This window comes from Pelophylax lessonae, assembly GCF_965119305.1.
Source record: "Pelophylax lessonae genome assembly, chromosome: 5".
Classification (NCBI taxonomy): Eukaryota; Metazoa; Chordata; class Amphibia; order Anura; family Ranidae; genus Pelophylax; species Pelophylax lessonae.
Window position 1 is genome coordinate 324327133 of NC_138772.1, and position 17555 is coordinate 324344687.

Genomic DNA, 17555 nt, shown 5'->3' on the forward strand with positions numbered 1-17555 from the left:
CACCCAACAGGATAAGGAAATGCGTAATCATAACCTATACCGAGCGGTATAAAAAGACCGCCCTTCTGGTAGCCGGAAATACGTCTGTGAGAACGCCTATTGGTTGGCGAAACGCGTCGACGCAATTTCCGGCTGCACGCTCTTCAACGTCACTTCCGGTAGAGGTGGAACGCACGCCGGAGCCAAGCCCCGCTGCGCACCGTCATCCTATTAGGATCTACTAATATCATCCTGTATCGCCTGGTTTATTTTAACAAATGTGAGTTTTATTCTTTGTTACTTTATCAATAAACCTGTTATAGCAGTATCACGCTATTGGAATTCCTTTCTTCCCTTCTACATGGCTAATACCTGCTGAGAGAGCTTAGGGGATCCACACTGGCCAGCATCCCGATCTAAAGGATTATTGCCCGGATTACATACCGGACCCTGCCTGTGAGACCCTTACACCATAAGGTCTGGGGGTCCACGCTGTCCGGTAAGTGGAATCACTTTTGGGGAGAGGAATCATCCACTATAGCATCACACCACTGCGGCATGTGTTTGTTTTCCAGCACTTGAGCACTTTATTGTGGCTGTTTCTTCATAGAACTTTCACTGGCTACTTGCTGCATGATTTTTTGGGACTATTAATATTAATATTTTGGACTATTGGTCATCATATTGTTTTATATTGGAATTGATTATTCTTACTATTGGGAGCTATTGTTTTATATTGGAATTGATTATTCTTAATATTGGGAGTCTGAATCACACCACTAGAGGATATTTTGATTATTTATGTCTATTTAAGTTTTGAATCATCACCTAAATTATTTGATCCATTGACCATCCCATGAGCTTGGTTACACCATTTTTGCGCTGGTTTTCATTTGCACTACCATACCAAAAGTAGTTTTGGCTTAAGCTGAATTTTAAGCACTTCAAAGATAAATTTCTTCAATTTCACATTGGTAATTGATGATTTCTCTGGACTGCTTCCAATGCTCCTTTGTGGCTTATGTTCGTGTAAAGTGACGCCACATCTGCTGTTGCCATAATTGTATCCTGGTCAACTACTATATTATCCAACAACTGTAGGGTATGCTTGGTGTCTTTTAAATAGGAGACGGTATCCTTTACAAGTGGCTGTAAAAATATGTCAATGTACTCCCCTAACCGAGAGGTTAGGGAGTCTATCCCGCTAATTATTGATCTGCCCGGGGATTTACACTGTCCTTGTGTATTTTGGGTACGGAATATATCATGTGAATACGGCAAGCAGATGGCAATAAATATCTTGATTCCTCCTTGTTCAGTATACCTTTCTTGGTACCATATTGGATCAATTCATCAAGTTCCTTCTTGTATCTTTTTGTAGGATTGGTTAGCAGCTTCATATACGTTTCTCGGTCTTCCAATAACCTTTCCATTTCTCCATTATATTGCTCCTTGGATAATACGACCAACCCCCCTCCCTTGTCCGCTGGGCGGATCACTATGTCCTTTCTTTTTTCAAGTGTTTTGATCCCTTTTATAATATCGGCCTGTCCATATACCTTTTTTATAGGTAAAAGGTCCAGTTCGGTGGTGACCAATTTTTTAAACATGTCAGCACACTTATTATCAGTAATCTCTGGGTTAAAAAACGATTTGTTCCTTAATAGGGTATGGGAATTGGTCAAAGCGGAACGTTCATAAGGGTTCGAGGCATAATATTTTTTAATGTTAATCTGTCTAATACATTTTTAAATGCCTACATAAGTTTCATATTTGTTCAACCCTTTCTTAGGGGCAAATTTAATGCCTTTATCTAGAGTGGTCAGCTCTTCTTGGGTAAGAGTGGCCCCACTCAAATTATAGATCCCTTCACCTATTGGTACCTTCTTCTTTTTCTGCTGTAGTCTCCTCCTTGATCTACATCCTCTCCTTCGTCCTTTCTTCTCTCGTTGGTGGGTGCTCCCCACCATGTCCCTAAAAAAGGAGGGCTATCCTCAATATCATTACGTTCCTCATTCCTTAAGGGTGAATATCTGTTGCTTGTTGGAACTGAATACACTTCTTGGTCCAGCTTACGTTGGTTTATCCTCTGAGGTTTAGGGGTGTAGAAGCCCTCATTCCGGTTCTCCCTATTGGGGCCTTGAGTCCTTGAATTTGTCTCATACATCCTCCCGTTTGCTGAGTTCCTATTCCTAGGTGATCTGTATTGATTTGTTTCTGTGGGGCCCCTATTGGGGTACCCTCTGGATGGTGGGTCCTGTTGTTGGTATGATCCCTGGACTCTATTATATTGTGGGGCTCTATTTTGTTGTCCACCTGAGTAGTAGTTTCCATACTGTTGTTGACCACCGTGTTGGGGTCCTCTATTCTGTTGTTGGGGGCCACGGGGTTCCCAATGTTGATTACGATGGTATGGTGGTGGTCCCCTATAGTAATGTGGGGGGCCACGATTATCCCAGTGTTGGTTCTGATAAGGAGGTGGGCCCCGTGGGTGGTTGCCTCTATATTGCCATTAATTAAGAAGTCCAGCAGCTGCTTACCTTTCTCGTCAAAGAAGGTAAACCATTCCAGCTTGTCAGCTTCTTCCGTTAGACCATCACTAATAGGTATATCCCATCTCAACTTCCTTGGAACTATACCCTCCTTAACATATTTGTCCATAGTTGACAGATCCCACCATAGATTAATCTTTTTATCCATCAGGTGACCTATTTTTCGAAATGTATGGGATAAATCGTTATCTTTTTGGGTATCCCCTGAGAATATATCTTCCATATTTATGTCCCTATTCTCTAAATATGAGAAGACCTCCATGGTTGCTACTAGCAGGTATATGAGAAATGTGTGCTAATAAAAAAAATTAACTTTCCTTTAACTAATTACCAATGCGCTGCTATTCCCTTAACTGAATATGCGATGTGTTGCTGCTGACACGTGTTCCCACAACTTAATCGAAAACTATAAATAGCAAAATGACCAAATCCAAACTTGCCAATAATTAAAAACACAAATGGATGGGATAAACCAACAAAATATATATAGAAATGTGACCAAGTTCCCAGTGCTGTAAGGCAACCAATCATATAAAATACAGTTATCTAAAGTGTACAAGTAAAGAAAAATGTGGAAATTGTGAACAAAAAAAAAAAACAGTGCTGCAAAGCAACCAATGATTCTAAATACAATAAACGTGTTTAGATGTCCACACCGATAACGATTTCTGTAATGCCTTATGCTTTAACGCAGATATAGGTAAACTTTTCTTCCGTAGGTGTGTGACCGAAATCCCAGGCAATAAACCAATAGACAAAAAGTTAAATCACACCACACCTCCTGTTTAAGGGGGACTCTCACCTCAAGTATAGACCTCAATTGGTCATATCATGCAATCCTCACTGCGGGGTGATATAAAGGCTTCTCAGGTTTAACTTCCCTTTTAAGAGACAACTCTGGTGCTGTCCTTTTCGGCCTTGTGCTTCTTAGAAAGTAAACTGTAGATGCTGGTAGCACTTGTTTAGTTCCAAGTACCACTACAAGTGGATCTCAGAATAAAGAGCTGTCAACTACATGCCCATCTTCCAGCCTTCACTGCCTAGAGACATCAAACCTCAAAGTATTTCTTCAATGCTCTGAAATATTTTATATTTGTATTGGTGAATTAGGGAGCAGAATATAAAATCAGCTGGGTGATTAATAGTGCCCCAGGTATTATTCACTCAGCTAATGTTATATTCTGCTCCCTGATCCATCAATATAAATTTATTGTAAGCAAGGGGATTTTTTAAACCACTTGCCGACCGCTTACGCCATATTTACTGCGGCAGGCTGGCTCCTGCCCTGCCAGTCAGGGGTCCGATCTATCCGGCGCAATGTCGCAGTCCCACAAAAAATCGCAGACCGCTGTCATTACTAGAAAAAAAAATACAATAAAAAATGACATAAATCTTTCCCGTAGTTAGTAGACACGATAACTTTTGAGCCAACCAATCAAAATATGCTTATTGCTATTTTTTTTACCAAAAATATGTAGCAGAAAACAAATTGGCCTAAAATGTTAAAAAATTTAGATTTTTAAATTTTTTTTTTGAGAATGTCATATAGTAGAATGTGAAAAATATTGTTTTTTTTTTTTTCAAAATTGTCGCTCTTTTTCTGTTTTTAACGCAAAAAATAAAAATCGCACAGGTAAACAAATACCACCAAAAGAAAGCTCTATGTGTGGGAAAAAAAGGACCAAAATTTAGTTTGGGTACAGCGTTGCACGACCACGCAATTGTCCGTTAAACTAATGCAGTGCGGAATCGCAAAATAGGGCCTGGTCATTAAGGGGGCAAATCCTTCCCATCTTAAAGTGGTTAAATAATGAACATGACAAACTTACCTGCTCTGTGCAATGGTTTTGCACAGAACAGCCCCAATTCTCCTCTTCCCTGGTCCCCCACCGGTGATCCTGGCTCCTCCCCCTGCTGAGTGCCCCCATAGCAAGCAGCCTACGGGGGCACTCCTCCAGGCTTGATCCATTGGCACACACAGCACGGCTTGGCCCCTTCCTTCCTCAATGGCTGTGATTGACAGCAGCAAAAGCCAGTGGTGGATTTCTTCTGATATAAACCCTTTTTCCCTGCCTGTTAGCGGTAATGTACACCAAGCCACACATTACCTCCCTGTGCCATGATGATGTGATTCCTGTGCATCTGTGTGAAAGTGACATCATCTTGGCCACCCAGTCAAGCAGCTGAAAAAAGCGAACCCCAAAGGAAGACCAAGAGAAGATGCAAGCATCAGTAACCAGCAGGGGGACTGACAGCGCATCACTGGAGAACATCATTTGACAGGTACATTTGCCCTAATGTGTTAATATGTTGTGCAAACCAGCACATTATGGCGTTAAGCTCCTGGGGGCCCATGTATTAAAAAAAATAGTAAAATAAATAAACAGCAGAGTTGAATTCTGCTTTAAAATGAATAAGTGAGTGGTTGCTGTGTATTTACTGTGGCACTGTGGCTCTATTACACAAAATGACATTCCTGCACGTTGTTTCATTCAATAGCAACTAGATGAGACCATCACTCCATGATTGGCTGGAGGGGATGTCAATTAGTGGGTCCCGCTGACCAGATGTCAGCCGGCCACCTGCGATCATCCCCAAAAGAGGCAGAACAACGGTTTGCCTATATAAACAAGGCAGATCACTATTCTGCAAGGGGACAAGATGGAGACCTTGTGTTCCTGCTAAGCAGGAACATCGATCTCTGTCTTCCCCCAATCAGTTCAACTCCCACAGTTAAAAGACAAATCCCACTGTTCCAGGTGATTCGGCAGGGCCGGAAATTAATTAACAGGCTTCTAGAATGGGGATCACGTCCTGTCACTGCTACGGGAAGTCATGAACGAAACAAGAAGAGGATAGCCCTACTCCCATAAGATGCAATGTAATTTATTCAGGAGATATTAAAAGCAAGCACAGATAATGTACAGGCATAAGGCAGGGGATAAAGGTGATGCATTTTACACCACTAGACGCAGATGTGTGTTGCATATCACATTATCACCTGAATGCAGTTTGATCAACACAGGTGTGTTGCTCCGTGATTGGACCCACACATTCCGTTGTTTGTTTTCATTAGAAAGCACACAAGTAGGCCAAAAACATTTTTTTTTCTCTTTTCCCCCACAGTTAGTAAGTACCCCCTAGGGACACATTTAACCTTTGATCACCCCTGATTTTAACTTCTTCCCTGCCAGTGTCATTAGTGCATTTCTTTTAGCCCTGATCACTGTATTGGTGTCACTGGTCCCCAAAAAAATGTCAGTTAGATGTCTGATTTGTCAGCTACAATGATGCAGTCCCGCTAAAAACCGCTGATCGCTGCTGTTACTAGTAAAAAAAATAAATAAATAAAAATACCATAAAAATATTGCATCGTTTGTAGACGCTATAACTTTTGAGCAAACCAATCAATATGCAATTATTGAGATTTTTGTTTACCAAAAATATGTAGCAGAATACATATTGGCCTAAATTTATGAAAATATTTGATTTTTTAAATTTATTTTTTGGCTGTGTTTAATAGCAGATAGTTAAAAAAATATATATTTCTTTTAAATTGTTGCTCTTTATTTGTTTATAGCACAAAAAATAAAAATTGCAGAGGTGGTCAAATACCACCAAAAGAAAGCTCTATTTGTGGTGAAAAAAAGACATACATTTTATTTTGGTACAGCGTGCACGACTGCGCAATTATCAGTTAAAGTAATGCAGTGCCGTATCACAAAAAATAGCCTGGTCATTAGGGGGAAAATCTTCTTGTCCAGAAGTGGTTAAATAAAACTGATTCTACTCACAAATACAGAAAAAAACTTATGAATACTCAGCTGTTACAATACTAACATGGATAAGACTAATAATTATGAAATTGCACAGCTGAAAATATTTAGTTACTGTAGTTGAATCATTGATATTTATATATTGATTATTGAACATGTTTCTTACACAGCAAACAGTGAAACAAAAACCTGTGCTCAAACAGTAATATCTCCAGTGAATTACGTGTTATATGGCCCTGCTGTTTTAATAGATATTCTATTGACATAGTTCAGAACATGAGCTACCAAAAAATGAGCTACCAATAAAAAAAAAAAAGATAACCAGTAAGACAACAAGTAATAAAATAATACCATGACAATAGTGACTCTACTTTAGTCATTTTAGATTTAAATATATTTTATTTTATACTACTTCTTATTCAGGTTTTTTTCTTATCCCAGCTTTTAATACCTTGTTAGCCATATTTTGTCATCATTTCTGCTCCTACTGATCTCTGTATGTTTGGGTTTTTAACTTGTTGGAAATTATTTTGAATGCAGAGTGGCATAGTTACATAGTTGGTCAAATGGAAAAAAATACATTTTTATCAGATTGAATGAGTTTTATAGAAAAATGAATAGATAAATAAATAAACAGCATATACAGAACTCTAAACCCACATCTGATTCACAGGAAAGCAAAAAGGCATGAGTCAATTTTCCAAAAATCCCCCAAAAAATCCTAAAATCCCTTCCTGATTCTCTAAGGCAATGCAGCCCACTGGCCCTCTGCATGCAATCCAGCACTAACAGCAGGGTACAAGGCACTGGAACCATTTGTGCGTTCCAGCAAATGGAACAGAAAGAAAGACCATGAGGCAGAATGATCTTCACCCACTTAACAAGCAAAGTCCTGGCTTGGGGGTGACAGGGACCTGTGTGGTAGTATGTGATCATATAAGTGATCACCAATGTTGGGGGGGTTACAATTTAATTGCCACTGACAACAAATGTTGGGGGGGAGGGTAAGGGTAAGGACACAATGAAAATGAGTACCAACTAGGATTGTGGAGATGGTACATAGCACTGAAAATGACCATCAGAGCAAGGAGGTTGGGGGATTTATAGCATTGCCACTGACCTACAGTGTGTGTGTGTGTGTGTGAGTGTGTGTGTGTGTTTGTTAATAGTATTGCCACTGACCCCACTGCCTGGGGTTATTATTGCAGCACTGATGCCAATGTGGGGTTTATTATTTCTGTCTCTCACACCAAGGCTGGGGGTTGTTATAGCGGTCACTGACACCAGTGCTGGGGGGTTTTGATTGCAACCATTGCTAAGGTCTTCCATGCCTCTTATCTGTCTTGTTGCCTTTCTCTAAACTCAGCAGTTTCCCAACATCCTTTTTTTGAACTGGTGCTCAGAACTGATCTAAATATTCTGGATGAGGTCTTACCAGTGCTTTGTACAGCATTTCAATGCAAAACCTCATTTGCATTTAGGTCTGCTTCTGTTTTTAAGACATCTTGAAGGAGCTTTATTCCAGTACGTAGCCTAACACTGAATATTGGGGTACGCCACATCACTAACAACCTTAGAACATTTAGAGTGTTTATCAATGCAGTCTTTGCTCCAGTTTTCTATCATTTTACAGACAGAATTTTTAAAGCCTTTAGAGTAGACCTTAACGTACGTATGGTTTATTCAGTGACACTGAACAACAGTGCCTTAACCTAACAGTGTAACCTTTCCAAGACAGATAATGTTTTATTTGAATTCATTTTGTTTCAGAGCTCGTAGCTTAGATAAAATAATGTCTGCATTTTTTATTTTATGGACCACTTTAAAAAAAAAAAAAAAAAATTATATTGAAAATAGAAGACAGTAAAACTTGCAGAACATAACTAATTATCTAAACATTTCACACATAAATTCTTCTGAAATTATTTAATAAAAACTCATGGATTTCACTTTGCACAGACAGTAGTGACATCTCTTTCCTGAACTTCTGCACTATCATACTTAAGTTATACTGTATGTTGATGGAAATACACTGCCCAAAGTAAAAATCACCAAGAAATAAGTTTGAGGACTCACAACTTGCTGCTTTCTTTTGTGGGTCACTCAATTTTTAAAAATAGACCAGCCACAGGACAAGCCATTTCAGAGATAGACAATGGCAACTTTCAAATAATTTATATAGAAAAAAATATTGCGGTGGATCTATGGTTCTAGCACACATAAAACATAAAGCTGTCTAGGTGCTGTATGCAAGTTGGCACATATAAACTCACAATAGTTGAAGCATTCTCAGAACTTGAAACAAGGGGCAAGATAAACAGTGCAATTTATTACGTGCCTAACGTTTCGGTGGGGTGCAGCCCATCTTTTATCAATGCCTTGATACAGGTGGGCTATACCTGAACAAAAATCTGATTGCAATAAATGGCACTGTTAATCTTGCCCATTGTGTTAAGTTTTAAAAGTGATTTAACTATTGTGATATTTTATATTACATGTCATTAAATGTAAAGAAGAGAAATTAGAATTCTTACCTTGAGTAGTTGAAGCTTTTAATGCTTATTGCTCTCTCAGTCCAAGTACAGATAAAACTTGCAAGCCCGAAAAGTGCTTCCATTCACATGCATTAACTGTGCTGCCTTTTAAAGCATACATCCTATTATTATTGAGCTGATAACCCCAATTAATGAGTACAGTTTTTGCACAAAGAATCAGGAAGCAATTATGTAAGCTTAATGTCTGCCCAATAAAATGCCTGTTAAAGAGTCTTGTGATTTAGCCTCCTTAGCATCTCTTGAAAATGTCAGGAAATGCTTGTGTCTTGCTAGGAACAACAGCAGATCCCTGCTCAGCTTCCTGTGTTTCTCTGATTTATTGTCTCAGGTTATCTGAAATGGGAGCTGTTATTACCTACCTTGTACACCGTGCTTGTTTTTAGTTATACATGTCCTAATCTCATATTTGTGCTTATTACTATTCTTCCAGTACAAATGTAATATCGATAGGTTTTATTTTCCAACCTTTCTTACTAAAGTGGCATGTCATGAAAATGTACAGTTCACAACAATCAATAGGGTACATGTCTGCATTAATTAATCATATTATGTTTTTTTAATTAAAAATATTTATTTTCTGTTTTGTATAAAAGAAAAATAATAAAAGAAAATGATGCTTCTGAGCTGCTGCATCATACGAAGATCTAGGCAGTTTATATAACAAGGCCTTTGGCTACCAGCAGCAGTAGGAGTACTCTCATGTGTTCTTTTCAGGGTCAAAGTTCTGCATAGGCCACATAGGCTGTACAGGTGGGTAGCAGGTCTGGCAGATGTGGTGCCCTGTTATCCACAAATTTTAACCGGCCTTGTTGCTAGCCCTGCAGATTCTGACTTTTTTACCTTTTCATTTCCCAGCTCTTGCTGCTTTGCTGAACTCTGACATTAGTGTTAGTACCGGTATTAATAGGCTTTTGTTTGAGTTGGAACTGCTTTTCTCCTTATAAAACTCAGTGAGAATGCTGAAGCTGGTCAAGGTCAAATGTAGCTTAAAGCCAGGTTAAATGTAACTGCCAATTCTAGATGAGCTCAGAAATGTCTCAACTGATGTCAAAAGCATCCTGCCATTGCAACCCAAAGCTCACCTACACAGGCTTTTATTAGGGTGGAGGTCAGGATAAGGTACAAAAAAGATGGCCTGGGTATATGCATATAGGAAATGAACCTTCGTCTATGAAAAACACACTATATTTACAGAATGTGCATGTATGCCATTATTCAGGCTATTTAAGGCTTGAGTATAGTCTTTTCATTACAATTCATTACACATGCAAACTCAGATTCCTGGTTATAAATTCTGCTTAATGAAGTTGGGCTTCACGGCTCTTTCTAAGAGAGGTCTATAATAATAGTGTGGTCTGACAAGCCCCAAGCTGTGTGTAAAGAATGAGGGAGATGTACTGAACACAGTGCCAGCCTAATTTCTTCAAAATTCACAAGTCGGCAGGGATGGCCCGTCCATTGGGGGCGCAGGGGCACTGCCCCCCCATCCATGCATCCGGCCCCCTAATCTACATGCAGGGCGCTGGACTCATGGATTCTAATAGGGGATTTTTTTTTGAAGCACGTGATAAGAGCCAGAGGCTCTAACAGGCTTCAAAAAAGGGTGGGCTCGGGGCGCAGGGAACTGCGCCCTGGGCCCACCCATTGTGTGACAATAGCGATTGAATATTGTCACACTGACCTCCCAGCTAATCAGGAAGAGGGTTGTGAGACCCCTTTCATGATTGGCCAAAAGGAGAAGCGATCTTACTGGCCAGTGGCCAGGAAGAGGCAGAAGAGTCATGGTTGGAGGAGAAGGACAGAGGCTCACGGCTAAGCCATCCAGCACTCCCCAGCTCGGACAGGAGGAAGGAGGAGGTAAGGAGGCAGACAGTGGGGGGGGGGGGGAACGTGTCGCCTGCCGACTGACTGACTGACCGAGGGGGGTGAGCATTGGTTTGCCGCCCCCCCCCCCTCCAAATTACAGAGCACCAGCCACCACTGCAAGTCAGTTACAAGAAAAATTGTCAGTTTTAAATCCCGTGTCTATGTTAGGCATTTCTGGAAGGTGACACATTTGATGAAACACAAACCAGCTAAAACAGAATGTGGTGATGTCATAAACCTCCACTAGCAAGGTATTTAATAAGCAGTGGCGGCTGGTGCTCGGTAACTGGGGGGGGGCGGCAAAACCAATTGCGCACCCCCCCAGTCGGTCGGTTGGCAGGCGACACATTCCCCCCCCCCCCCCACGGCCTGCCTTTTTACCTCCTCCATCCTCCTGTCTGAGCTGGGGAGTGCTGGATGGCTGAACCGTGAGCCGCTGTCCTTCTCCTCCAGCGGTGTCTCTTCTGCCTCTTCCTGGCCACTGGCCAGTAAGATCGCTTCTCCTTTTGGCCAAGAATAGAAGTAAAAAATAGAGAAAATTGGTCAGATGGGAAATGGGGAGAATGAAATAAAGGGAATAGACTATACTCCAAGAGAGAGGGAAAAGAGGAAAAACCCACTTATATACCCAAGAATCTCTTGAGCCGTTCCTGTTTTTGGGTATGTGTAAAAAGAAGGGGAGGAGCATAGTTGGAATTCCCATTTCCCCTACGGTATTTTTATTTTCTGTTACATACACCCGATTACCGGTTGTTATTGTAATGTATTGCATTGTTCTCCCATGTCTTTATGTATGATATATGTAATATATTGTAATTTATTTTTGGTTTTTGCAGCCCTTTGCTTGTTTCCCTTGATGCAATGCCCGTGGTTGTGTCTCTGTTCCTGCCCTTATTGATTGGTATGTGCATCGCAGCTGCGCCTTGGTCCTATGGGCGGGTGCGCGCTGTCGGGAGGGGGGGCGGGGTCCTCGGCGAACAAGTCCTGGCCGCAGCCCCCGCCTCCCCTGGCAGATCGGGCTGTGGAACTCCACGGCGTGCGCATTTTGACAGCGGGTCCAGTGCGTCATTTCCGGTCCCTTCGGATTGGATGATGCCCAGATTGTGGCGCAATTTAAGACGCTACCCTAGTGTGTTAATGGTCTCAGTCGGCCATTTGTGTTGTACAGTCCAGGCATCAGGTATCGAATCTCTTTTACAATCTCTATTACAATAATCCTTTCTAAATGGTACTGATACCTAAATTTTATTACTTTAATATCTCCGCTTTCTATTATTCTAGTCTCCTTTTTTTGAACACTTGTGACCTGGATACAAGCTGATATACATTTTATTGGGATCCATTTGGTGACTCTTTTTGTCATGGGTCAAACCAAGGGGCCTTAGACCATAGTGCCTGTTGACTGCACATTCTGGCCGCCTGCGCTTTTCCTCAAGGGACCATATTCTCGGTATGATTATACTGGTTAAATATATACATCTTTATATGTCATTATTTATCAATTTTCAAAAAATACTGCTGTGAAACCTTTCAGGTGTGCGATGTTATGGATTACATCATGTCATTTTGATATGGGGTATCCTTTCTGATGTTATTTTTAGACTGCAGAGGATTCTTGGGTATATAAGAGGTATCTATCCTGCCTATCGATTTATAGGTGGGTTTTTCCTCTTTCCCCTCTCTCTTGGAGTATAGTCTATTCCCTTTATTTCATTCTCCCCATTTCCCATCTGACCAATTTTCTCAATTTTTTACTTCTATTCTTGGGTTAGTCTTGATCCTTGTATGCCACCACACCCGCCCGGGAGACCTTCTGATGTGGCTTGGGGTTCAATTTCCATCTGTGCCCACTCCTTTGTGACTTGGGCGTAGGGGAGGCACACACTGGTGTTGGTCTCTGGGACACAATCAATGGGCTGCTTTTCTATAATGTATATGCATGAACTATGTTATTGACGCTGTTATTTTGTTTCATTGTAGTTATAGCATTTGTATCTGCTTATACAAAACACTTCTGAAGAAGCGGTCTAAATACCGCAAAACATGTAAAGTCTTGTGGATGGACATGGATTTTTCATATTACCAATTTACCAGGTGTTCTGGTTTTTTGAAAAATCTGCACTCTTCCATGTCCTACCTGTCATAATGTATTTACTTGTTTGGATGTGCTCATTCTGTCTTTTGCACTTTTAAATGTCATGTTTTGATGTAATAAAATAACTCTATATTTTTATTGCTTTGTCTTTTATAATTTGTGTAAAACACCATTAAAATCCCACCAAGCCCCATCCCCCCCTCTCCTGTTTCTCTTACTTCCCATGTCGCGGTTGTGACCTGCTCAACATAGGGTGGATTGGCGTCTTCCACCACTGTAGTTGGGCGGTCCCTCGCGTCTGCTTCATGGAAACTGTTTGAAATTGTTTACATGTTCATATGGGATGAAGGTGTCTTTTTCATATATGGATATATATGGCCATTCAGCGTTTTTTTTTCTAATGTAGAATAGTAGTGTAAAATCAAAACATCAAACAACTTGACGCGTTTCGTGGACTTATAATGCCACTTCATCAGGAGTAGATGTTGGCTTCATATCTACAAAATATATAAGTGTAAATATGTATAGAGCAACAATAGCCTTAATGGGAAATGAAAACTGGACAAAAAAAGGAAGGAGGGATGAAATAAAAACTCCCAGTTTACCAAAACTTACGTTGCAATTGATATGCGTGCTAGCATAAGAGGCAAGACATGGGGCCAGAGGTCTCCCACAGGAGCTGAGGGAACACAGAGCAAAAGGGCAGAGGCAAGGGTACCACTCACCGGAAGATATGGGCTGAACTGAATAAAGTAAAAAATGGTGCATGTGAGCAGCAAGAAATATTTGTATTAATCAGTATATAAACTAATAAAAAATATATAGATATATAAAAAAGTAAGAAATATATATAAAAATATATATAGTGCTGCTTGTCGATTGCTGGGGTGTAAAGGATATATTAGTAAGGGAGTGACACCAAATAGTGTTAAGAAAATATATGAAGTACAGATCGAAGGTGTGAAGCTAGTAAAGCTGAATGTGAAGGAAAAAACAGTAGTGCAAAGGGGAGGGGAACCCCGATCGTGAGGAACACATGGGAAGTGTGAAAAAATAATAAAAACCAAAAAAGGCACATGGAAGAGTAGAGGATAAAAAATGAAAAGAAAGACCAGATAAAATAGTCATGGATGTGGAAAAACATGGGAAGTGAGAAAATATAGAAAAGTGAATAAATACCAAAAAAGGCATGGCCCAAGCTTCCAAAGGGTGAGTCCAAGAACATCGCCCCACAGTGATTACTCACTGTGTTCATTCATTACTGAAGCATAGTAAACAGTGTTCCGTTTATGATCGATCAGGAACCTTTGTTTCCTGTTCATTCATTTGCAGTGCAGCTGAGGCTGCAGAGAAAGAAATTGAAGAATCTATGTCCTCAGTTCCTTTCTCTGTCTCAAAGGTGAGATGTCAGGTATCTGTTTAAACCCCTGATATTTCACCCAATCCCTCCCCCCAACAGCATTGTAAAAAAAAAATGTGAACAATAATAAATTGTAAAAAATAATTTTAAAAATGTAAAAAAAATAAAAACTTAAAATATTCTAAAAAATTATTTAAAAAAAATTAAAAAAATGATTTAAAAAAGTTAAGGGTTCTCTGGCCAATACAGTGTGAATGAGAGGTTTGTCCAGCCTGAGCCTTTATTAGGATGCAGCCGCAGGTCCTAATTTGACAGGTGTGCAGGTGTGGGTGACTCCAAATACACACTGTCTGTGTTCAGGGGCAATACTCCTGCATCTTTGCAACTGTCAAATTAGGACTTGCAGCCGTGTTCGTTCAGTTGCTGCGTCACCATAACGTAACACATGGCTGCCTGCACTCAGCAATAGCCACATTTAAAAAAAAAATACTAATTTACACTGTACAGGCTAAAGCACGTATGTGAATGAACCCCAAGACCTCATTTACACACAGAGCTTTATTTATTAACTCTACAATTACAATTTTATCTTTTACATTTAGCAGGGAATGTGTAAGTTATGTTACCTTTGTGTCCGGTAATAATGATTTTGGTGTTTTGTTTTTTTAAACTTTCTTTATTTAAAGAAAGGAGTACACCTCATATACGCTACACAAAAACAGTGTACAAATCAAATTATTTAGGAAGAACAGAGCATGGTAATTGTGCAGATTAGAGATTTTAGCGTATTTTTAATCAAATTATAGTTTTAACATTTTCTTTTGGGGGGTACTTGCCCTATCAAGTAGGTTGTACAGGGCTCACGTGATTTCTAACAGCAGCCCTGCCTATATTATAAGGTCCAGAAGGCTAATAGGACACATTTGACCAACAAAGGGAAACATGCATAGGATTTATTTTATGTTTGCTATCGTTAAAAATTTAATTTCATTCTGCTAAATAATGTGCTGGTTTTTAAATTGTTAAATCTTGTCAGAGGGAAATATAGATGTAAATATTAAAAATAGTTAGCATTAAGGGTGTATCTGCTAAGCAATGCATATTAAAATACTCTTCAGTCCCCTACAGAACACCCCTTAATCAAATTATTGAGTAGTTTTGACTATAAGAAACCCTTTCAATGGACATGACAAAATGGCTGCATTTGCAGCTCTATGCTCTCGTTTGACATACAAACCTTTACGGATACTAGAAGTCACTTTTCCTGAGGGACAGTGACTATTGCAAACATTAGATTTGCATTTTCTGTAAGTGAATTGGACTTTGTATAGAATCAATTACCAGGCAACTTTATTTATCAAGTTTTCACTTATAAGCCCTGATAGTATGTTTTCAGTAAATATTTTCATGCTCTTCTTTCCTTTCTTTTCATTAAATTATATTTAGAAATTGATAAGCTGAATCACTAAATGCCTCTTGTATGGCACTATCATAATGTAAACTCTGTTACATTCCTATCTCCATGTGGCAGCAAGTAATACAGACTTTCCTTAAAAGCAGTGTTAATTTTGTCAATTAAATTAATGATTTGTCAAAATTTTCGTCAGTAGCCTTTTTACAGTGATGAAAACGAAACTAAAAATGTACACCACATTTTCATCCACTGATGAAACAAACAAAACTAAATACAAATGTGAGGCAGGGACGTTTACCCTCGTAAACTTCCTGTTTCCATGGCACTCCAAGTCCTGAGAAGACCATCCAGAGCAGCAATGTGCATTACAGGCTTCTCGCCGAGAGTCCCACTCCCACTCATGACAAAGACCATCCAGTGCAGAGAGCACTGTCAGTGTGAGTCCCACTCCCACTCATGACAAAGACCATCCAGAGCAGAGAGCACTGTCAGTGTGTACATTATAATTACAGGCCTCCCCTCAGACCACCATCTGTCCAGAGCACTGTGGGTACATTACAGGCCTTCTCTGACCACCGGCATCCAGAGCACTGTGCATTGCAGGCCATCCCTCAGACCTGAGACCACCATCCAGATCCAGCACTGTGCAGCATTACAGGTAGGGATGATCGAAAGGTTCGGGTCGACCATCGGTTCGACCCGAACATTGGCCGTTCGAGGTTCGGCCGAATTCCGAACTTTTTGCTGGAAAAGTTTGGAATTCAGCAACCAGAACCGACCAAAATGCAATGGTACAGGAAATGGGCTTTAAAAGCCCGTGATTGGACCAGAACCATCAGTAAAAGCCAATTGAGGGAGCAGGAGAATGCTAGGAATGTGATTGGAGTGACTAGGGGGTCCCTAGGCCAATCATTAGTGAATACGCCCCCCAGTATATAAGATAGTCCCGCCAAATTCCTAGCATTGTTATACAGGGACATGGAAGAGAGTGGAAGCAGTTCTGTGACTTCTGCTACAAAGTGTCATTTAGCAATTTTTAGTGTGAGGAAAGGGATATCTAGTGTAGTTAGGGTGTTATTTTCCACTATAGTTAGCTTTAATAATCTAGTTTCTGTAGGGAAAGTGTTAAGTGTAAGGGGACCGTAGTGTAGTGTAGGGTTAACTGTAGGGTTAACTGACTCTGACTGCTATGGCAGGGTGACAAAACCCTTCCATGTCAGGGTGACTGCTATAGAGAAAAGATAGTTTCTCTTAGGTCACTTACAGAACAGCGATATGGCTTCTCGCCTGTCTCCCTGCTTTTTGCTGCAGGCGTTTATAGGGATTTTGTGAGGACATGTTTGGAGTCAGGCATGACATCTGAACTTCTGTGTAGGGGTATATATACATACACCCATGTATGTATATATACACATACACATATATAGGTGTGAAAGTAGCAGAACATTATGCTTGCGCTAATGAAATAATTAACAGGCATATGTCTCCGCTCCTATCACACCTATATGTGTGTATGTGTATAAATACATATAAGTGTGTGTGTATATATATACCCCTATACAGAAGTTCAGATGTTTTGCCTGCCTCCAAAGACCCCAAAAAAATGCCCAAAAAAAAAACGCCAGCTGCAAAAACACACCTGGGCGTTTTTGTAGCTGGTGTTTTTTTGGGCATTTTTTGGGCGTCTTTGGAGGCAGGCATAACATCTGAACTTCTGTGTAGGGGTATATATACATACACTCATGTATGTATATATACACATACACATATATAGGTGTGAAAATAGCAGAAACCTATGCTTGCGCTAATTAACACCAATATGGCTTCTCTCCTATCACACCTATATATGTGTATGTGTATAAATACATATAAGTGTGTGTGTATATATACCCCTATACAGAAGTTCAGATGTTTTGCCTGCCTCCAAAGACCCACAAAAAATGCCCAAAAAAAACCGC

At 40.1% G+C, this 17555-nt stretch overlaps 1 protein-coding gene across 1 annotated transcript in view; it reads right to left on the bottom strand.

Annotated features, from left to right (window-relative positions):
- The window catches only part of LOC309556505 (mas-related G-protein coupled receptor member H-like), a gene marked incomplete at its 3' end in the record, with an annotated part of 65314 nt that extends 56375 nt beyond the window's left edge, over window positions 1–8939 (bottom strand). Inside the window, exon 1 of the mRNA XM_082258954.1 lies at window positions 8842–8939. The remainder of the gene's footprint in view (window positions 1–8841) is intronic.
- Window positions 8940–17555: the final 8616 nt, after the last annotated feature.